The 24,648-nt window shown below is 38.9% G+C and overlaps 2 protein-coding genes across 3 annotated transcripts in view; one reads left to right on the top strand and one right to left on the bottom strand.

Moving 5' to 3' along the window:
* The window catches only part of dmxl2 (Dmx-like 2), a 478,360-nt gene that overhangs the window by 357,241 nt on the left and 96,471 nt on the right, over window positions 1-24,648 (bottom strand). The gene's annotated exons all lie outside the window — the stretch shown is intronic.
* The window catches only part of sema6dl (sema domain, transmembrane domain (TM), and cytoplasmic domain, (semaphorin) 6D, like), a 122,736-nt gene continuing 108,974 nt past the window's right edge, over window positions 10,887-24,648 (top strand). For both annotated transcript variants that reach the window (XM_051870591.1, XM_051870592.1), the window contains exon 1: window positions 10,887-11,039. The gene's annotated coding sequence lies outside the window, so the exon portion shown is untranslated. The remainder of the gene's footprint in view (window positions 11,040-24,648) is intronic.

Below are 24,648 nucleotides of genomic sequence, written 5' to 3'. Positions count from 1 at the left end.
ATGTGGACTATTTTAGCAATGTCTTTACTACTTTTCTAGAACTTGAATGTGGTACTTACATTGCTTTCTATGGGGGATCAGAAACCTCTCGGATTTCATAAAAAATATCTTAATTTGTGTTCTGAAGATGAACAAAGGTCTTATGGGTGTGGAACAACATAAGGGTGAGTAATTAATGACAGAAATTTCATTTTTGGGTGAACTAACCCTTTAACTATACCATGTAGGTAAAAGTACACTGGGATATGAAAAAAACAAAAAAACAATTACACTTGCAGAAATATACTTTGTGCTTAAAACAAGCCTAAAATGCTAAATAATAAGCCTGATTAAGGATATTTCTGGTTGTAATTATACAGTATTTTCACAGTTTGTGAAATTAATGTCATCTGTGCATTGTAGAAAAGAATGAACTCGTTGAATATGGAACCCACAACAATTAAAAACAAAAACATACACAAATTTACGATAATAACAAGAATAATATTTTGACCACTGAAATACCATTTTAGACCTTAGTCTCCCGTGCTCTTCATATGAGAGAACTATTTGTATGACACATAAAGTTGCTTTCTATGTAGAACACTTGAAAGAAGTCACTGATTTTCCAAGATGGCAGCTGACTCTGCAGGCACTAGACAGCAAGTAAGCTCACCAGGGTTTGGTATAGTGCCATTGGGTGTTAGCTCTAAGACTATGAAGATTTTAGTGTGTGTGTGCATACTGATAAACACAATGTGATTATGCATGCATTTGAAATGTCATAGAATCTATTGTTTTCAGATTTATTCAGCTCTCGTCTCTTACCGACAGCCAAAAAAACACAAAACCATGGCCGGAGTGCCAAAATGGATTAATCACATATGCTAAATACTGTCTCTGTCATGAGAGAACAATCATTTATTTAACAAGCACACTCACACCTTTGATGGCTGTATTAGTAGGAAGAGCACCTCCCAGTGTGGTGTAGGGTACCTAAAAGGGGGAGGAGATTCATTGATGTCTACTTGACCTGACTAATTTGCATATTCATGAAGAAATCTGAATAAAGCTGAACATTCTGACAAACAAACACACACACATACACACGGAAGCTCAGCATGGGGTCTAGCTAGATGATAGACAGCAAAGCCTCTTGTTTCTCTGCTACACTGGGAAATATTTTCCTATTTTATTGTTTTGTTGTTTCACAGGCGGTAAAAGGAAAACAAGCAAATGGTTTACTTTTATGGGCCATCAACAGCAGCAAAGCAGCGAATTTCCTGTTCAGAGGATAAAACTTCATCAGCAAATATAGAGCCTGCAGAAATCGATTATTTATAAGCATCTGTATATTCGCAGCTGTATGATAATGCAAATTCATGAGCTTATAAGTGTAATTTCAAACTGCCATTTCAAACTATCACTACCAATTTCAAACGGTCATTTCAAACTGCCAAATAAATCAGTCTGATGACTGATGCACACTAGGTGTTTATTCTGTTTCATATTTCTTACACACAAAATTGAAATTCTCATGCTATCCTTATTGCATACAGTAGTATGCCAGATTGTGTGTTTTGGAGTAATATTCAGACAACCCCTTGCACAATAAAAGAGGAGGGGTTTATTGACAGTTCTTTGATGCGAATGCATGTGATTATGAGACAAAGAGGGTCGGTGGTATCAAGGCGCAGTTTTGCAATGTGGTAGCATGTTTCAATATTTGCGTACAAGCTTACTATATACTCAGGCATGCATATTTTACAATCAGCAGTATGGTACATACTCTTTGTATGTAGTAGACGTGCGAAAATCTGTCTTTTCAATACAGATGCAATAATAATAATAATAATTTTCAGTAATAAGAAACTGTCGTGAAAATAATGTCAGAATGCAAAAAGAAATCTTAATGATTTCATTATTCTTTCATTGCATATAACACTACAATAAGGTAATTTGTTACCATTTAGTTAATGTATTACTCAACATGAACTAACTATGAGCAATACATTTGTTACTGTATTTGTTAACCTTTGTTAACGTTAATTAATAAAAATACAGTTCATTGTTTGTTCATGTTACTTCACAGTGCATTAGATGATTAACAAATACAACTCTTGATTTTAATAATGTATTAGTAAATGTTGAAATTAACATTAACAAAGATTAATAAATGCTGTAGAAGTGCAGTCCATTATTAGTTCATGTTATCTAATGTAGTTAAGTAATGTTAACTAATGAAACATATATATGAACCTTAATGTAGTTAAGTAATGTTAAAGGTGGGATAAGTAGATTTTGAAAAAAGCTTTTGGACATTGTTGATATTTGCAGTCAACCTAAACAAACCCACCGCTCTCTTCATTGCTCCGCCTCCAAAATTCACACTCCAATCCTAACCACCCTGCTCCGAGTCGGTCTCAAACTCCGGCCTGATTGCTGCTGGCATGCGAGGTGAGTGCACTATCAATGACGCTAAACACCGCATTCTCAAGCGATTGTCAGTGTGCAGTGGTTTAACTGCAAAACTCTCACTATCTGGCCACTGTTACACATGCAATGTGAGTGGGTGTCTGTTTATCACAGCTGATGTGCAACAAAATGCTTCATGAAAGATAAAGCGCAGTTGATGAACGAATGACAAGCAAGCACAAAAAATGAACGTTCAGTACACAAGAGTAAATACAAAGTGTTTGCTGTTAGTTGCCAACAGCACAGCAGCTCCAGACAATCAAAACCCAGTGTTACTCACATGTGAAGTGGAATCAAAGCAGCCTCCGCGTCTGTTTTCAGGCCATCCCGCTTAGCTCTCTCCAGCACTGGAAAGCTTTTCTAATATAAATGCGGGTCCTAGAGCGCTTGCCCAGTCATAAACCTTCATTCCAGTGATATTCTTTTGAGCTCTTTTGTATTGTGTCCCATCTCTCGTTCTGCAGTTTTTTTTTTTTTTTTTTCAAATCTCCCTTTTGCTCGTTCTCTCTCCTCGACCGTCATACGCCCCCTAATGCTGATTGGCTACACGTTTGTTGTTGGTGTCAGCCTAACTAACTTCCAAACAGTGTTTTTGAAATTCTACCTACTCCACCTTTAACTAATGAACCTTATATATATATATAATTTACTTTATTTAATATTCATTATTTAATTTTAGCTTATAGATCACCCATTTCTATCATTTTTATCATTGTTTTAGATCTTTCACCCAGTGCCCTCATTTACACACTTTTAAACATACTGCATGAACAGTGCCTGGGAGCAACCATTAATTAAACCATTCTCAAGTTCTTAAAGTTTGATGAGCATGTATTAAATAATATAAATGTGTACAGTGTGTGGGTATTGAAAGTCGCAGTGTGTGATATGTATTTAGTACTTATGGATGATTAAACATCCCAGCGGTAGATGCTACCCATCTCCTAAACACTGACGGATGGTGTTTTCGAAAATCCTGTAAACTTTCTGCACCCTCTTTATTTGTACATATTTTGTAAACATCATTTCATCAAAATAATGAGCTGTTAGTTCAGTTTGCATAAAATCTGCATCACTCAAACATGGCCAAAATCTGAAAACTTAAGACCTATTTTTATTTTTTTTCTCATTCTGATATATGTAACAGAACCAGACCCGAGAGAGATAAGCAGATGGTACGTTAACTGTTTATTGAGCGATATGCAGGGAACAAGCACAACAGGTAAGTTTCAGATGCAGATGCAAACAGTGGAATGAGATATAACTGGTAGCCTTTGTGTCTTTCAGGAGATTTTGACGAGAGATTGCCTAGGAAGATGGAGTTCACACAACTCAGTGCCAGTGAATAGTGATTCAGTTGAGGGAAATCACGAAAGGACTGAAGAGGTGAGGCGCTGGAGAGCAGGAGTAGAAACTGGAGATGATCACGAAGGACGAAGAAGTAGAAGACACTGGAGGTAAGTAGCCCAGATTTGTCATTAACAGAGAGTTGATCTTGTATCCATGTTGTAGACCAGCCGTTGAGTGTGACAGAGGTGTGCTTAAAGCTGCAGTCCGTAACTTTTTTTGGTTAAAAATGACCCAAAATCAATGATTAAGCAAATACATAACCAGCCAGTGTTCAAAACTATCTCCTTACCATATCCCGATTCACAAAGGTAAGCTTGTAATATTTTTTTTTAGGAGCTGTGCCGATGCACAACCCATGTAAAATGATAGTTACGCAACTAACTGCAATTACAGGTTTCAAACAGAGATGGCGACAAAGAGGCACTGTGAGGGCTGCGTCCTCCGGAGGTCGCATTTGAAGGCTGCATACGTCATCAAGGATGTCTTATTTAAAAAAATATCCCCGTAATAAAATTTACTGTTATTCCTTGTGAGGTGTAAAATACTGTCATTTCTTTCTTTGCAATCTAACGGCTACTTTTCTTAAATGAGACCGCCTCAATAACGTACGCAGCCTTCAAATGCGCCCTCCAGAGGACGCAGCCTTTGAAATGAGACACAGCTATTGTCACGTAAGCAATCCTGGTGTTCTGTTATTGGATTTAAAAGTAAACATTAAGAGTGAACATAAGGTCTTAATTTTCTCCCAACAACTGAGCCACTGAAAGTGCAGTGGTTTCACTTTATTTTTGAAGGCCCCAAAATATACCTAAAGTTGTTTATGTCTGCTCTAATCATTTCACTCCAGACTGCTTTGAATAAGGGATATTACAAGGCAGGCTTTGCTAAAAAAAAACTGTTACTCAAGGATGGACCTGTACCAACTGTTCGTGATCCAGCTTCACCTCCAGAAGAAGTAAGTGTCACACTGTTTATATTCTATGATTTTTGAACAAATCGCCATGTCAGTCGATGTGCCTGTTAAGAAGTTCCACAACAAATGCGGCTAAAGCTATTGTTGTCTTAGAGGCCAGATGTCTGACGTCTATTTTAAACCTTGTTTATATACTCACTGCATAACCACACATTTGTAAAGAACAGTGTGAACTGTGTATGTTTTCTGTAAAGACAAGACATTAAAAATGTTATGTTTATTTGCAAAGGCCAGCACATTTATCCACTCACCATTCAGAAACATCCAGTTGCACTCTAAAAGTTGTAACTTATAGTCTCTCCATCAGTGTCCAACTGTGCTTTGAACAATGTAATGCTAAACACCGCTACTGTGTTGTTGTTGAGTATCTGAAGCGTGAGCTGTTAAAACTCTGCCCTCTTCTGAAAAGGGGGCCGGGAGAAGCAGCTCATTTGCATTTAAAGGGACACACACAAAAACTGTGTTTTTGCTCACACCCAAATAGGGACAAATTTGCCAAGCTATAATAAATGATCTGTGGGGTATTTTGATCAGAAACTTCACAGACAGACTTTTAAACAGATTAAGCTTATGTGTATTCTTTTGAGCTCTAAAAACTATATAAATTATAAGGCCTATTTGTTTGATTCACTTGCATTGATATCGTCAGATATTTTCTTTCAGCTGCTTTCTCAAATGTTTGCTGCAGCAACAGTGTTAATTCCTGCCTTTTATATGTGCTTAATTTCATGATATTTTTTCATAATGGTCTCTTAATCTTCATCATCGAAGTGAATTGTGCTGGCTCTCGCGAGAAGTGAATCAAATCTCTCCATATTCCGTGTGATTGGCTGTTTGCCGCACGTGTCACGCTTTCAGGTACACACGCTTCAGATTTAATTGCAAACTCTGGACCAAACCTGAGCTGTCAGAGAACGTTTATACCGAGCATTGTGAGCACATTGGCTGCATTTACACTTCAAGTCTTAATGCACGCGTCTGGTATCCGATAACAGTGTTTACATTAATTCCCGCCCAAAATGATTGTCATTGATAGCTTTGCATGCACATGGTAGACCCTCGGGTTTTGAATGGCCGTGCTATTAAAATTATTTATATACTGTATTTCACGTCAGGTGGTCATGATTACCTGCCAGAATGGATAAGTTAACAGCTGTCAGTGTCATGGATGTTTTGCAGCGCGAAATCTGACTGAACAAATATAGACTGGAAAATAAAGGTAATTTGCATTTGTTATTTTATCTACAATCGTTAGATCTAGAATTCTGAAGTGAAATAAAGTAGGAGGTAAGATTACATTTATTTGAATGAATGATAGAGAGCGAGCAAAGGAGAGAGCGCACACGAGAGAGAGAGAGAGCTAGCCTACCCAGTGAAGCTTTTGGTTTATTAAAATAAATAAAAAAACACACGGCGGTCTCTTTTAAGTTAACCGGGCAGAGGTTGAAATTCAGCTGCTGAATTTGTGTGTGTGTGTGTGTGTGTGTGTGTGTGGCGCAATTCCTTTCAAGGAAAAAATAGATAGACATATAAAGTTTCTACCTCAATTAAGCTGCGAATTTTTAGTGCGAGTGCATACAGGCACGTCGATCTGCTTCATAATACAACATAAAAGCTACTTTGGCTTTTAGTGAGCAAGCGTGTCGCCCTCGCCGTGTGATGGCTTGAAATTCCAATGGGAATCGGATATGCGTGTTTAGACGTAGGTCGCATGTCCAGAGATCAGATATGTATCTGATTTAAAACCACATTTGGAAGTGGCTCAGATCGGATGCGAAAAAATCGGATCTCGTGCGGATTTTTGTGTTTACACGTGTGCAACAAATTCCGATCTGTGTCAGATGTGAGCAAAAAAAAGGATTTTTTGTGCCAGTGTAAACACAGCCAAAGAAACTGATCTAAACCAGGTTGGATTTAAATGGATTTGTTAACTCTAAACCTACTCTCAAACTCAGTTTGTTCAACTACTTTCATGCAACAGGGTGTATCCGTGACAATATATTACATAAATAAATACATTTCTGTGTCTAATTTTTGTACCACTAGAGCCGTATAAACTAACTGACTGTTTTCAAACAAGTTTCCCAAAACCTCCCCGTCTGCCATTGGTTGCACACATAGATAGCCACGCCCCAAACTCACACCAGTGGTTGAGTCAGTGCCACTATGTATACAGAATGGTCAGAATGTTCAACGTGTGTATGTGCAGGAATTCGTTCTTAACCTCGTTCGAATGTTAATAAATTTTGAGTTTTCTAAATGTGTGACCGTTTACCCAAGGTGGGTTATTTGCATAAATCACACGTACACGCCCAAACAATTTTCATATAAGGGCTTTCCAGACAACATCAGATATCAATACCCTCAGCAAACACAGCTAAAGATGCATTCTTACCTAAAGGATGCGCACCAAGATCCTCAAGCAATGGCAATTGTGCCATTCTCAAAACCAGTTCAAACACAATAAACACAGACCCAGATTATACACCTCTTATTAGCTAGCTGAACTTACAATACCTGTATCAATGTTGATATGCAGAGAAATCTCTCAGCTCAAGCTATAATGCAACTTTTTTTATTCTTTTACTGTACGCTGTATATGATGAAATATAGTTTAAATGAAATACAGATGTATAAAATTTCATCTTAACATTTGATTTTTGTGTTTGTGTGGTTTCAGATGTTCCTACATTTTTTTTTTTGTTGTTGTTGAAAATTTAGAATAAATTTTAGTATAAAAGTTAGTGGTGAACCATGATTTGTACACCCATTTAGTGAATCAAATCAAAAGTGTTGTTTTGGGGAAAACAAGCCTTTCTGTAGGTTTGTAAAGGTCAAACTGATGCAGCCCAACATACATGCACAACATACTCATCTGTCAACACACACACGTATCCTGCAGCGTGTGTCCTATCAGTGTTGTCAGGTCATGTGTGACAGGAAGCTAGAGACTGACATTACTGATCTCATACAGGTTGTGTGTGTGTGCGTATGTGTGTGTGTGTAGAGAGAGAGAGCATCTGACCTGGATTGCTGAGGTGTTATGCATCCAGTGGGAATATGTTTGTGGTTCAGTACAGTGATGCGGTTAGCTGAGCCATTCAATTCGCACTCGCAAACTTACAATGCAGCCATGTAAAAGAAAAAGTGCTAGTGTTAGTGTATGTGTGCCATGTGAGAGAGAGACACTTTGAGAGGAGAGTGTTAGGCCATAAACTCTACACACTCTACACATGTACACAGATGTGGATGCATTGCAAGTGTTCTGTCCCGCTGTATACTTAATGTTCTTGCTGTTGCTTTCCTATTTATTCAGGAAGGTGGTGTAAATCAAAAGGCTCATTGGCTTGTCCCTTTTTTAATAGTCTTTTTTTTTTTTTTTTTTTTTTTTAATAGTCAATCTAGTCAGTTTAGAGCAGAGCTGTGAATCATGACTGGCTGCTTGCTATGGCTAGTCGGTGACAAATAGCATTAAGGAGGGGTCACACTACACTTTTCGTTCCATTGACTTTCCTTCATACACATACAAATGCGTCAGACCGCAAACGCAAGCTTGTGTGTAAAGTTTCACATTTTGCTGTGTTCTAGAGTTCAAGTTTGCTGAACTCTGACCTGCGAATTCACATCACATGAAGACGTGTGACCAGTAGATCGATAAGTCACGCCATGACCCCTTGGCTGAATTAAAAGAACAATGTTTTTTGCAGTAAAGTCATATCACGACTGTTACAGTGTCCTAAAAAAATGACACATGCTCAAAGTCTAGTGCATGAAAAAATGCGAACATTATTGTATAATACAATATGTTTCCCCCAAAATAGACTTTAGTCGTAATAAATATTTTAACTATTAAAATTATAATGCTCTTTAATGTGATATGCTGTTTGAATTGATATTAAAGTGAACAATCTCTGAAGTATTGCACACATACAGTATGGCTTGCAAGCTCCCCTTTAAATCACGAAATATGCATTGGAATATTATGACACCTTTTTTTCTTTGTTTCACAATACTCAATGATTGTAAACTGAGGTTGGTGTCTTTAGAAGAAGTATTTGTGCTGAATTGTACATAAATAAATCACAACAATCGGGCACAGCCATTGATACAGGCTGCAGTGGAATTTTTTTACATTGTTATTTGAAGCTTCCGCTTTTCAAATGACGAAGTGTGATAAAAACCTATTAAAGATTACTGGGTTATTACAGGCAGGTGTATTTAATTAGGATTGGAACTAGACTCTGCTGGTCATAGCCCTCCAGGAACGGAATGGAATAGTCCTGGTGCTAATGTCTACTATTAGGTCCCTTGTGGCAGGGCTGAAAATGATAAACATACTTGCATTAAGAGTAATGTATTTGAACGCAACAACATGACCACAACAATGTGAGCAGAAGCTGATTCACAGACCTGTGGAATGCATTAGATCAGGGATGAGCCTTCCCAAATCAAACCTTCCTGTAATTTTCAAGTTATCCTGAAGACTTAGGTTAGATTTTTATCAGGTGTATTTGATTAGGGATGCAGCTAAACTCTGCAGGACAGTGGCCCTCCAGGACCGGAGTTGCTCATGCCTGCATTAGATGTTTATGGAACATCATTGTGTCTAAACAGGAATGGCACATCCTGATTTTGCCAAGTTAGACACGTTCCTGGGTCAACATATTTTATTGATCCTGGAACAACATTCTTGTCTGAAAATGTAATCCTAACCATATCCCTTCCCCTAAATCTAAAGGGTATAAACCTATAAGTTACCCCTTAAATCAGAGGGAAATGATAGGTTAATAACACTGATGTAGAAGCACCTTACCCTGGTTGTAAGCCTAAACTTGACATAAACTGTAAACTTGTCCCTCAAATCTGATTGGTTGATTGGAATGTTGTTCCAGGATCAAAAAAAAAATATGTTGATCCAGGAACATATCGCACTTGTGCACAGGAACGTGAGTCCATAGAAAAGGGCCTAATGCAAGGTCCTCCAACCCTATTCTTGGAGGGCCACAATCCAGTTGAACCAGCTAATCAAGGTCTTCAGAATTACTAGAAACTCAGAAGGCGAGACTCCTTCTCCTTAAGGCGAGACTCCTTAAACTCTGCAAGATGGTGGCCCTCCAGGAGCAGGATTGGACACTCCTGGCCTAACGTCTCCTAATGACCTGTGCCATACTGCACAAATGATTCCTGTCGCATGCTGACCTTTAGTGACCTTTCAGGGCAACTTATCTTACTGTGCAGAGGAGCGCGTGTGCTCTCTCAAAAAACTATGAGGGAAAAAGGGGGGATGGTCACAGCGCGTGTGCAAGAGTGTGTGCGCATTTAGCCGAGACAGCACCCTCAGGGCCGTCTGCGATCTCGGTCTGGTCGCCTGCCTGTGCCGCAAGTATTGACTGAGTGTCTGATTGTCTTCAAACTGTCAGCGTGGGCTTATTGTGTTTCACAGCTCAAGAACAGCCTGAAGACAATGAGAAAAACTCCAGAACTGTGCTTTCATTCTCTCAGATCTCTCCACGTGGCAAAGTCTGAATGCTAATTTCACACCTGGACTCATTACGTTCCTGTTCAAATTCTGTGATTATTAAAAGTGTCAAATTCAGAACAGCGCAACGCCAATTACGCCACCACAAACTCCTTTCAGAAACGTTTATCACACCTTATTGTGCTTTGCCACGGGACCCGAATAAAAGAACTTGCGATAATGTGGTGCTCAGGGGAAAGGAGAAAAGAAATCAAATTGTCTATGTCGGCTAATCGCTTCGATATATATCACCACACTGTATTGATTCATATCCTGCCACGCGCGCCTGTTATACTGAGGAACAAATAAAGCGCAGAGGGAGCAAGTGATCAATTAGCCTCACATTATTCCTTTTGTCTGCCACAGCTGACTGGTCTTATCAACCACAACCACACAACTTCCCCTCTGGCTGTCGTCCCGAACCTGCTTCCAGAACCTGGCTTTATCAGAACCACCGCTGCAGTCTGGCTTTGCAGGGTGCATGTGTTTTGTGTGTGTGCTCTGAGCTCAACTCCCAAGAGTTTAACAGACAAGGGTGTGTGTGTGTGTGTGTGTGTGGCATTGACTCTCTCTGCGCTCGCAGCTCACACACACACTCCGTCTCGCAGCTGCGTGTATGACAGAGAGAGCAGTGTGCATGTGGACCACTGTCTCTCAGTCTGAGCCTGTGACAGTCCAGCTTGTGGAGGAGCGCGCTCTCTTCATCTCTTCTCGCGTGTGTGTCCTGCAGAAACCCGACAGAACGTAAGTCCCTGGTGTCTTTCGATGCTTTTGTTTCAGCTGTGCATGTGTGAGAGACACTTCAGACGTCCCTGTTCCTTCGCAGTTCTTCCTTCTGCTGTTTGAAAGTCTGTCTAGATGTGTGTATAATAGCAGATGTTTAAGGTGACTGGGTCAGGTTTTGATTTTGGGGGGCTGGTATTAATGGGAAACTATGGGGGGTGGCAGTTATCCGCGACTCTCTGCATGTCACATCCAGAGAAACTATGAGATCGGCTAAAGGTTTGTATTCATGGGCGCTTTGTTCTGGTGTGATGCAAGCACGTGTTTACAGGACTGGCTGATCGCACACCTGATAATTTAATGAATCTGCAAATACTGTAAGACTTACAATCTGTCTGCTTACAGACCACACTGAACAAAATCCTTTCTTAAAACAAGATAAATTTCCTTGATCAGAGAAATTGTTGAAACAGAAGATTTTTTCCCCCCCAGAGAATATATCTTCAATAAAGTTTATTTTTCTTACTTCATTGGCATCTTTCCTTGTTTAAAGTGTAAACCTCATTAAACAAGGAACAAATAACAGTGGGGTAAGAAAAATAATTCAAGATAATTTCTTTCTGAGTGGGACAGGAAGTAATTATCTTGTAACTTGTGGGTGCACATAGCTATATTTGTATGAGGTTTAGCCTCTTCATGGTAATGTGTGTGTAATAGTCAATGATGAATAATGCTAAATGCTGAATAATTAATAAGACTCATAAAGCCCCAGCATGTGTTTGAGACTCTAGCTGCAGGGATTCACTTTAGCACTCCAAACTGGACACAGCACGCCAGCCATGCCCTCATCTCAGCAGCAATTACTGAATTAAAGGTGAAATGTAGTGGGAAATATTCCACTGTCAAATAATTTCTGCTCATTAGTAAATCTATGTGGAGAGGCTGATGTATCTTCCATCTCTCTTAATTTAATTCAATGTGCTTAATTGGTTTGACCAAATTATGTTTTGTGTTGGCAAACAAATAACGTAGCAAGAACAAGAGAATACTATATGATGGGAATAAGTAGAACAAGAAGAACAAGGATAAGCAGAAACAATGGAAAAGTTCATACAAATTCTGTAATTATTTACTCACCTTCTTGTCAATCCAAACCCATAAGTTTTGTGGAGAACAAATGGATGATCATGTTGAATTGTGTCAGTCTTTTCCATATAACAACAAAAAACACAAAAGTACACCATTAAGACTATATTATTTCGAAATCTACTTAAGCCATACAATAACTTTGTGATGTCAAGCTTGGTGCATTGGCAGACCATTTTTTAAATAATTTTTGGAACACAAATGAGATTTGAGAGCTTCCACTGAAGAGAAGCAATTTAATTTCTGTGTGTTCCTCACATAAAACTATTCTATGACATCATCTATCTATCACACTCTTTTATAGATGTTCAATGCAACCATAAAATCCGGTGATGGTTCGAAAACGTGCTGAAAGCTGTTAGCATTAGCAGGTCTCCCAACTCTTTCACAGGTGCTCTGTCTCCATTGTTGTTCTGTTCCCTGGCTTGTTGAGTTCTTTTCTCTTGTTTCCTCCATTCAGAGCCATATGAGATCCTTTCTGTGTGTATGTGCGTGTTGTGTGTGTGTCTTTGTTTTGTTGCCAGGGCTTGGCTGAAGCAGGCAGCATCCATATTGCCCATGAGCGGAGACCCCACCCAACCACATTCACATGTGATGAATAAAACATGACATTGAGATTGTGCCTGGGCTGAGTGCAGCTGGGCAGTTCTGTTGACCCGTTTCAGAGAGCCACCGACAGGTTCGGACTAATTTGGGTCACTGTAAGCCCATATGAAAGAGGCACGTCAGTATCTACAGAGGATGAGTGAATCAGCAAGTCCAGAATGATCCAGCTTGGGTCCCTAGACTCCCCCAGCTGAGGGAAATATAAAGCAGGAACACGTTCAAAGGAAGTCAATGTTTATTCCCTCGGTATCTCTCTCTTTCTCTATCTCGCTCTATTTCTTTACCTCTCCGCCATTGTTGTGAACATGTGCGGATTTGTGGAACATATACATCTTTTTCCCATTCTTCCCTGTGCGAATTTTAAGCCACAAACTGAGGAACAAAATAGTCATATCTGCGCTCTCTCGAAGAAAGGAGTTTTATTTATGCAGAAATTGCAATTCATCTACAATGCAAATGCACAGCAAAGATAAAAAGATGACTGTTTACTTGTGTGTGGAAGGTAAAGATCTTGACCCACTCAAAGTTTGGCTGTTGTCGGTTCTGAGCGATTAGCATACGCGATCGCTCGCGGCCGTATATGGGTGTTTCTGTAGGTTCTAATGCCTACACGCTTTCTCTGAACAAAAAGGAAGCTTCCTGCCTTTTTCACCCTGCCATATCCTCTTCATCTCTCTCTTTCACAGCTTGTTTTGTTTGTCTGCAGGGACTTGCATGTATGTCTTCCAGATTCACACTTTCTAATGTTTTGTTTGCCCCCTTATGTATAATTTCTCTTGGTAGAGGTGGGTTGATTCACCTCTCCGCCCTAGGCAAGTGCCCTTTTTCTTTTTGAATGCCAAATATCTCCTCACCCACCCCCAAACCAAGCCTATGCCAACCCCACACTTCCTCCTAAAACCCGCCCTGAGGTACGAGGGTGTTTTAATAAATAAGGAAAGGAGACCATTGCATCATACCTAGACTTGCAGAACTAGGCTTTTGAAAACCTGCATAAATCTGGCCCACTTCGCAGCTTATCGGGCTGCCCTTGACTAAAGATTCTAGTCAACTAGTAGTCGTTCATTTAAGCCATTAGTTAACTAACTTCACGTTTATATTAATTTAATTACTTAAATATATACTGGGGGCAGAATATATAGCCTATTCCATGCTCAAGTGCATGCATAAATCTGGCCGCAAAGCACTGGCAAAAGTAATGATTATGAATGTGTCGGGAAAAATAGCAAGTAGACAATTTAATTTTTTATTAATAAACTAGTGTTTTCTGAGTCAGTGTCGGCTGCAAAGATGAAGTTGACAATGCTGACTCGCCATCTCCACAGTATAGTGGATGCGCCTTTTAGTGAGAAATGCAACTTTCATACGGAATATATAATCAGAGAGAATTTATTTTCGATTTGAATTGGTTCGTTTAAAAGTAGACATTTCAAGCTTTCTATAGATATATTTTTCATGTCTGTAAGGCAAGTAGCCTATACGCAGAGTTTCAGTTCATTTTTGTGATGGAGTCCAGTTCACGGAGACCGAGTCAGCAGAAAGCGCATCCTGCGTGTTTTCTATATTTTACAAAAGCCATTTTGTTGTTATTGTGAGTTTACACAATTAAAAGACCCTTTACAGTTTCAAATGATGTATTATCTTATCTGTATGACAAAAATAATGGAGTATTTTAAGTTGTTTCCATTTTATCAGGAAAAAATGCAAGTGATCGTGCCGGCGCCTCTGTTATGTAGTAAGCGCACTATACTTTAGCTTCCACACTACGCACACACACTTGGATATGCGCATAATAGTAGTGCACACTTATCTAGGTTGACGTTAGAGTGAGTAGCCATGTAAATTTGCTACTACTTACATGTTTCAAATTATAAGCCATATTTGTGGTCGATGGATGGTAAGCAAACGTTTGGATTTCCTGTCCGACATAATTACCACAAGGACCCGTCGTTAACGATCTGTCCCTCACGGACTGCATGACTTCGCCACTTCCTGTGTTTTTTTTTTGTTGTTGTTGTTTTTTTTTCATCGACTAATCGACTAATAAAATTTTTGGTTGACAAAGCCTCTTCTTGTCAACTATTAGGGGGCAGTCCTCGTAGCTTAGTCTATAATACCTGGAGAAAGTTGTCCATTAGCATTCCCAGGTTGGGAATGGTTGTCCTGGAAGTATGTAGGCTAATTTGAAATCTGCCATCTTAGCTAATGGGAATCCTAGAAGTTTTTGAGTCTATCAGCTGATCCATAAAGGCCATGTGATTAATCCAGAAGTCTTCAATTATGCTCCTACAGCTTACCGCCCTGCAAAGTTTACTTCCAACCTGCTTCAACACATGTTTGTGATTATCAGGTGACCATGAAGAACTTCCCGTTCAGGAGTGTTTGATTAAGGTTGAAGCTAAACTCTACAGGAGTGTGTCTCCAGGAGCAGGGTTGAAGACCTCTGGAGTAATCACTGCAAGAACCTTTGCTATCCTGCAGGTGTGACAGCAGAAATGTCTGAAGTCTAAAACCGGGCACTGGAAAAGCTTGGAATCAGAAGGTGTAGCTAAGGCATCTACCAGACCAGTGCCAATCAGCCAAACCCTGACCCCTTGATTCTGGCTTAATATCACCCAGTTAGACAGGATGAAGCTGTCTGAACCACATGTAATGGAACCACCAAAAGATAGCTTTGTTATTTTTGCTTAATTTCAAGCTTTTTACTGCAGAAATATTAGCACATGCAGAGGTTTCTATCAGCATAAAGTCTAGTCCACTTTGCATATTTTAGGCCAAGAACAATTCAGTCAGACAGGAAGAGATCATCTGGCTCGAATGTAAAGAGACTGACCACAAGTTTATTTTGTTCTTATGTACCATATAGGGTTGTGTAGATTTGAAATGGATGATACAGGTCATTCTCGTTTTATAGCCAACATGATTTATTCTGCTTTTTACTGCAAAGCTATTAGTACACATGAATGGTCTCTGATTAACCAACCTCTTAATAACACTGTTTACCTAAGCACCTTTTTCAGGGGCAGCTTTATGTCTCTCTCCCTCTCTCTCTGTCAGTTTCCCCCTCAATCCATCTCTGCCACTAACCCAATCTCATTAATGATCGATCGATCTAGGTCGGCTATGTTCTATGGCTGGAGTCTGAAGTGGTTATAAGCCGTGGTTCTCTGGATGGGGCTGATGTGGAGAACCGTGCTCTCTCTCGTGGAGGCTGCAGTAATTAGCTACTCAATGTTATGGCTCTACATCAATCAGAACCTCTTTTCATCCCGCCTGTACCATGATTGGACCGTTTGTTCTTGCTCTCGTGGGCCAGTGTTCAGACACTGTGGCTGTTTTCTCTGAACCTCTAAAGCAGAGCTGATAACAGGTCCTGTATGTGACTGAAGCTCTCAGTGGATGCAACTGATTTACATGGTTTTTAGCAAGAAAGTTTCCATAATAAGGTAAAAAGAACATGGCACTAATCCTGACATGATGTTTGTTAGATCCACACATCTCCACAATCTGATTGTGTGTCAAGGTTAATAAGTCTCTCTGACTTATGAGTGAATCTGACTTCATTCCAACAGACAAAATTCTGGATCTGCGAAACTTCTTAATCTAAACTGGCAGGATAGTTCAGTTAAATTGGTACATTCACTGACATCAGAGGTCTTGTTCTCATAGAAGAATCACAAAAGGTAAGATATTTGACTCAGTACAAGATCATAATATTACATTTTACTTTTTCCTCGCTGTTTCCCCCTCAGTTCTTGTTCTCTTGCTCTCATCAGTGGGTGTGATTTGATGAGATTAGCTTTGTTAGTGCAGGTGTAGAACATGCTTTAGGCAGAGATGGGAATAGAACAGACAAATGCATTTTGATACCAAAACATTTTAAATAATTCAGTCATGATGTTGAGTTTCATAATAAAAAAACACAGATACAGAGTTTTCCTGTGTTCTTGTCAGTTCTGATTTCTGCTCTGCTGATAGGAGTTCATCATCCTTGATGTTCAACAAAACATGAAAGAGAAACACATATGTCTGCTGTTCTGTTGTGTTTCTAAGAGCCCTAAATGCCAGGATGTTCCATCAGATTTGTAGCTTTAGAAATGACTTTGAGACTGCTCAGATGTGCTGGATCAAAATGGACCACACGCAGTTCACAGGCCATGAAAACCTGATGGTGTGGAACAGAGTAGGCAGGACGGTCATTTCAACCGCTAGATGAACGGCCAATCTAAGAGGTAACTTTAGCATTATACTCCTCAGGGCCATAATAAAATTCATCTTATTTACTGCCACAAAGTGGGTCTAAGTGTGTGTGTGTGTGTGAGTGTGTGAGAGAGAGAGAGAGAGAAAGAGAGAAAGAGAGAGAGAGAGAGAGAGAGAGAGAGAGTGCGTGTGTGAATGTTCAGCCTCAATTGCATTTGTGAGGCAAACGAATGTTGACAGCAAAACAGAATTAGCCTACAATGCAACAGTATTAGCCAACAGCTCCTCAGAATTACCTCAAAACACAAGAGAATTAGCCCACAACACAATGGAATTAACCCACAATATAACTGAATATTTTCAGCTAAATTAAATTTTAAGTTCAATGAAAAATGGTGTATCACCTCATCATGCTAAAAGGAAACAGATGCTAACTGTGTCAAATCATTCCGTAGGGCGTGTAGCTTACTTTACAACAGAAAGTTTTTTCAACTCATATTTTAATATACTGCACCTTGACAAATAAAATCACATCGTAGAAACAGAAAAAAGTAAAATATATGCAGAAAAAGAGGTAGAGCCAAAGTCACTTTTAATCAACTCAGCTCACTGCAGCCATCTTGGTAACACCCCGGGCAGCCTTTTTTTCTAGTCATGCAAGTACAGCTTATCTACTTCAATTAGGGCACAGAAAAATCTCCAAGCTTATGTTTTAATATCATTTCACCAACACCCAGAGTAATATTAATTTCTTTAGCTTAAATTAGGCTCAAAAAACATGTATGTTTTTCCTGGTCAAGATAACAAACTTACATACTAGACCACGGTAAAATAACAAATGATACCTTTGCCTTTGATTGGCTCTTGTAATATTTGACTTAAATCTGGGACTTGCTTTCTGTAGAAGACATATAATTTTGTTCAATGCATAGTTTGACTCATCTTATAATGTGCATGTTGTATATAATTATCATTATGAAATGAAGAAAATCACTGAAAAAAAAAAACTAAAAACTGAGGTGTACATCTACAGGTCAAGGTGAAGTGTTTAGTTTCTGTACCACTAGGGGCACCAAACATAATTCCTGTTAGCCATTGCTTAGTCTCGCGTAGCCAGACCTTCAGACTGACGGCAGAAGGTCTGGACTCTATCGCAGCTTTCATTGGCTAAGGACCGCCCAAGAGGATGTTTGACTGACATGTAAAGCAACCAATCAGAGTTTGTTTTGTTCCACGTCATGTTTAGGGGCGTGACAATGAAAGTCGATGTCCCTACATTAACAGACCGGCGTGCATCTATAAATGATTCATTCAAGAACGTTGTGCAAGTTTACTGCAACAATGGAACCTCAAACTTCACATACTTTTGAAAATCCAGCATTTATTTGATCCTGATAAGCGTTCGTTGTCACAGTTGTAAACATGACGGCATTCTTCTACGAGGGGGTTTGGCGTCACAGCATTTGTTTCCAAGCAGACCATTAAAGAACGCAATACACATGTCTCCTGGAGATCCTGTAGAATTCAACCAACCAGATGACGACTTCGATACTACTGAAGTGTTTCCAGATAAGTGTGCCATATGCATCAGACGTTCAGCCAATGGTCCGTGGGCGTGACGTCTGAGGCTGAGACTAGCCATTGCTCAACAAACAGGCAGTCTTAAAGGCTGCATCCTTCGAAGGACTTGGACTTCAAAGGCCGTTAAGGTCAGACTAAGCAACAGTGTTACCAACTGCTTTCAATTGAAAGTAGCTAAAACTGGTAGCTAAATGTCACTAGATGACATCATAATGGCAAATTCAGTGATCTATATAAATATGAATATAGATCAGTGGGCAAAATAAGAATGTAGATAAGGTTTGTCCAAGAAGTTGCTAGATTTGTTCCTAAACTTTTGAAAAAAGTCTCAAAAGGGGTGGGGAAGTCACTAAATCTAGTGACAAAATCGTTAAATTGGCAACACTGCTAAGCATTGTTATATGTAATGGTCTACCCTATTGCCTAGCAACTGTGACAGGAAGTTTGTCCTGGACTTATTTTTAAAACTGCATAAAAACAAAACAGTTCACAACCTGTCTACACTGTAAAAAGTAATATGCTATATCTACTCCATAAAATTTTGGCAACAGATTACAAGCAATATTATTAATTAAATTCAACAAATAGAATTGAGTTAAATTAATCAAATTAATTCCTTAAATGTCAATCATTTAAAACGAGTAAAATTTAAACAAAAATATCTGAATAACAGACGGACGTCAAAGATGAATTAAGAACTCTTTATTTTTTATTGCCAACATTGAAGACACCTGATGATAACAAGTAGAATCACTGAAGGAAAGAGAAACAGATGAATAAACAGAGGTTTAGATGTTGATGTTGATTTTATTGAAAATGATTGGTCACCACTATGGTGATCAGTGTTTCATTTAGTTTAGTAATATATATATATATATATATATATATATATATATATATATATTACACTTGTATCATTAGATACATTAGATTATTAGAGTAAGTAGAACCCAATACTTACATTTAAAAGTGTAATCCGCCAATTTCCCTCAAAAAGTCCTGTCGTCACTGGTGCGCAATGAATTCTGGGGTACGTGAGGCCACGAAGGGCCCATCTGTTGTATCCTTCAAAACAAAAAAACGCATTTTGAGGCTGCATTTGTAAGAGCCTTCGAATTGGGATAGCCTTCATCGCGCTGTTGTGACGCAATTGGCCTTTGAATGCAACCTTCAAAGTATGCAGCCTTTGCTTTGGTACACAGCAACAGTCATGCCATTTGTTGAGCCAAATTTAGGACTGACACAGGAACTGACATAGAGCAGGCTTTATCTCTTTGTCAAACAAAATAGCATTATAGCTGTATACTATCCAACAAGCAATCATTTGTAGCTGCAGGATAAGGCATTTATTAAATCATTTCAACGTGAGCTGTGCAGTTTGTCATTTATGTCACTGAACATTGCTCTTGCATGCTATTTTATTAGCTGTAAACAAAAATATTGGATATGGGCAAATGCTTCCAGGATAGAAAAAAAAAAAAAAAAAAATCTTCAAAAGAAACTCAGTGGGGGATTTGATTTACTGAGCCACATAGTACCATCTGGAGACGGGCAAGCTTTCTCAAATATGGAGTAGTTACATTACCCCACCCACTGACAAACATGCACATGCAATTTACCATGGCAGGTTTAGACAGTATAACATGTAACAATATAGCTTGATATACAGCATGTATAGCCATTTACAGGCATACACTAGAGTCAAACAGAATTTCACGTACAATTAAAGAAGGAAAACTGAGAGCAAAAGAGAAATTTCTCTCACCCGTAGCAATAGGAGCATGACAAACCATTTTACAGAACATAAAGAACAAAGCAGATTTCAACAACACAAAAAGCAAAGCTTTAATTAAGCATAATGTTAATTAGTGTCGGTGTGGTGGAACACTTGTTCTGTCTGATTATCAGCTAATTAATCTCCAGAGAGAACACACTGAGCTCAGAGAGACAGATTAAAATCCAGAGACCAGCATGACCAGCGGCCTGAGAAAGAGAGAGATTTCTTATGAATAAAAGGTAAAAAATTGTCTGTAAATGTGCAATGTTAAAAGACCTGTGTGGCAAGCAACCAAGTATACTAAGCAAATTGCTAACAACCCAGGCAATTAGATTCCACCTCCTATATTCAGCCAATCCCATTCGGTTTCTCTCTATGATTCCCAAATGGGGTGGAGTCCAAACCTGTCTAAGATGGAGCCTGTTTACCCTGCTAACAAGATCTGAACCCTTAGGGGCATCGACCATTGTCTGTGAGAGTCAAGTGTGTGTGTCTTCAATATTGTCTAGCTTTCTGCTTTACAAACATCTTCTCTAAGGGGTGAGGGGGTGAAACATCTAAAACCAGAATGCTTTGGCTTCCCATAATACCCTGTACTCTTCTGTTAGCTATACAGTAAGTGCTATTACATAACCCATTTTTGAAGAATAAATATGTCCTTTATGGAAGAACATTCCAATGCAGACGTCACAAGTGTAAAGCCTTAGGACAAAAACGTCATTTATGCAAGTACACAAATGGATAGCCAGTGCACTGCAAGTGTGCAGACGACAACATTGTCAAAATGATTCCTGTTCACACGATCCGTGAAAACGATTAAAAACACATATTATGCATGCCAGGCCAGTAGTTGGCAAGGGTCACTTTGTAAAGAAAAGACTATGCACCTATAGACTGAACACATGATACGCATGCACATGACGTCACCATTTTCATAAATTTGCATTTTTGTAGTTTACACAGAGACAATAACGGTATTGTTTTCAAAAACTTGCACTATGAAACCCGTTTTCAAAAGTTTGCATTTTCAGGCCCCCAAAATGCCATTGTTGTGAATATGAACGGCCAAAGCGCATAAAAAGTTGAAAACAGTGTGGTGTAACAGTGCCTCAGTGTGTTCTCGGGTTCAAAAGGGTGTAAATGCATTACCTTTAGAGACCTGTGCCATTACATCAGAAGTGTTAAAGGGTTAGTTCACATAAAAATTAAAATTTTGGCGCACAAAAAGTATTCTGGTCGATTCATAACATCAAGGTTGAACCACTGTAGTCACATTTAAATATGTCTTCAGTAGCTTTCTGGGCATCTGAAAGTGTTAATTTATCTTGCTGGCAATAGAGGCCTCACTGAGCCATCGGATTTTATCTAAAATATCTTAAATTGTGTTCTGAAGATGAAAGAAGGTCTTACGGGTTTGGAACGACATGAGGGTGAGTAATTAATGACAGAATTTTTGGGTGAACTAACCTTTAAGTAGCCAGCTAACATGTTTTAAAGGCTACCATTGCTAAAAGGATTCTGTTCTACCTGTTGCTCTGTTATGACAGTAGTTGACCTAAAAGTGAAAACTATCATTAATGCAAACAGTTTTTTGAACCAATGTAGGCTATATACTCCCTTGCACCAACCAAATGGTCAGTGCTTGGCTGGTTAGCATTGCCCCATTAGTTCTTGCTGTAACTACATGCTCTGGGGTCTAAAAGTTTAGCTATGTATTGTAATCTATCACTGAGATGTCTTACCAGGGTCCAATCTTGCTTTGGAGGGCTCTTAAAAGCATTTAATGGATTTATATTTTCCCTGTCTGCTGTGTTACCCAGTGAAGGTCTTGGGACTGTGCATGTCCCCGTTTGACCCATCAACCAATCAGCTTTATCATGACATAATTTTCCTGCAGCTCCAGAGTGATTAGTCACATGGCAGATTTCAAATCATGTACTTCCGGGGGTGCCATTGAGATTAATGAGAATGCTAACAGATAGGTATTTCAGACCTCCTGGCGGCAATGCTGAGAATATAACGTGTATTCATGAATTGCCTTTTGTCATATTTCAAAACGCGGCAATGCGTGAAATTGAGCTTGAATAGCTAGATACTCCTGTGTTCATGTACTTGTGTGGAGTATGTTTTTGAGCCTTGCTGTGACATATACTGTACATAGGTACAACTCATCCTCAACAAGAGAGCAGAGAGAAAAATATGGAAAAAGTAGTAAAAAAAAAAAAGAGGATTATGTGGTGTTAGTAATTGTTTTGACCTTCAGTTGGTATTTTGTATCCAACATTGATAGCTCCATCAGAAAGCAACAGTAAACTGCCCACTGGCACAGTGCAGCAACTGTCTGGCCCCTTTAATTCAGCACATTTCTAATGCAAGTTTGTACTTTCTTTGACATGAAGTCAGTGTAGACACCATTTTTCCATTAGAGGCTCAACACCTCCATCTCCAATTTACGTAAACAGTTTTCATCCTTACAACCCCTCCTCTGCCATCCACACTCGGTGCTTGAGAATTTCATAGACCATTCTGAAAACAAAGTGGGCTATCGTTTTCAACTCCAACACCTCTGACAGTGTCCGGTCCCATCTCCCACTCTTCTGCTAACTAGGTTCTTGTTGCCTTCTCTTCTGCCAGCCCTGTCTGGGATGAGCAAATACTCCAGTTTCTCATCAAAAATTGTGCAACCACTTGTTGCACAATATGCAACCACCTATTATGTCCTTTTTAACAAGATGTAAAGATGCAAAGTCTTAGGTGTCCCCAAAATGTGTCTTTTCAGCTCAAAATACCCCACAGATCAATTATAATACCAAAATGCCCCTTTTTAGGTGGAAGCTAAAAAACACTGTTTTTGTGCATGTATCTATAAATGCGAATGAGCTGCTGCTCCCCACCCTTGCATTTTTAGAACGTCTGCGCGAGACACTGTAAAGATGCTTTTCTGTGCTCATTGATAAAGCCAACAACAGAACATTTAGATTTTTTTATCACATAGACATTCTTGCTGAGAATGTCTATGTGATAAAATAAATAAAATAATCACATAGACATTCACGCTGAGACATTCTTGTGTTTCCACTAGCTGCTCTAGCAATGAGATAACATTGCGGACTGTGTACAGCTCACTCAGGTGAGGATCTAAGCTAATAGGACAGATTCCGTCACCAGAAGATACCAATCCCGATCATTCAAGCTTTATATAATATGTCAGCTCTGTGTTTACTGTCACTGTTAACTCCTTACATCCTGAAGACATTTTAATGATTTCACATCTAAGTGGCATACTTAAAAGTAATGGCTTATTAAAAAAAAAAAAAAAAAAAAAAGATAAAAAAGGGTATCATCAAGGACATGGTCTCATTTGATAGAAAATAGATTTTTATCAAGTTTTGAGGTTCTTCTGTTTCAAGACTGCTGAGAAAACCTCAGAAAAAGTGATGCAACTTATTGATTTATTTTGTTATTATTCATGCTTGACATGATTACTATTAGAAAGTATTTTGACAGATCATAAAATCATAAAAAACTGTGTTGATATTTCAAAGCAATCAAAAGTTATGACGTTTGGAACCATGATAGCATTTTTATCAAAAGTCCGAAAACCTCTCCAAACAAATGATCTGAGATTTTTACTAAACATAAGAACTACTTATATGTGTAAAATGCCACAAAGCATAAACATGGACATTAATGGACTGTGAACTAACATGAACAAACAACCGTATTTTCATTAACTAACGTTAACGAAGATTAGTAAATACAGTAACAGATGTATTGCTCATGCTTAGTTCATGTTAGTTAATACATTAACTAATGTTTAACTAATGAACCTTATTGTAAAGTGTTACCTATGTAAGTGCATAGAATAAGTAACAAGTAATAAGATCCTGATTGATGAGTGATGATCTTCAGTTGTGCACTCCTATTCATCATGGTAAATCAAGACCTGACAATCTGAGCGATCAATCCAATCCAAGCGCGTTCCAACTCGACACATTATACCCGAGATCTAGTTTCCATTGGTTGAACTCTCAAATGATGATGGAAAACATTGTGTCATGACGCGATTGGATCCCGGAAGTCTTACAGTTTTAGTCAAGCAGCATGTCATGTCACTCCGTGAGGATTTTCTCAAGATCTACGTATCATGTTATGTTGTGCATGGGCTCGTTTGAAACAAGACAACCTGCAATAAATAAATATGTGCGATTATGGTTTACTAATGTTTCGTTAAGTTGCAAAGCAGAACGTAGCATAAAATCCTCATCTGTATTTACGTGTTGACGGTGACTTTTTGTGGTTTCACGTCAATAAATTGCA

This window comes from Ctenopharyngodon idella, chromosome 18 (assembly GCF_019924925.1).
Source record: "Ctenopharyngodon idella isolate HZGC_01 chromosome 18, HZGC01, whole genome shotgun sequence".
NCBI lineage: Eukaryota > Metazoa > Chordata > Actinopteri > Cypriniformes > Xenocyprididae > Ctenopharyngodon > Ctenopharyngodon idella.
Note: the sequence above shows the minus strand (reverse complement) of the source record. Positions and strands in the feature narration are given on the sequence as shown.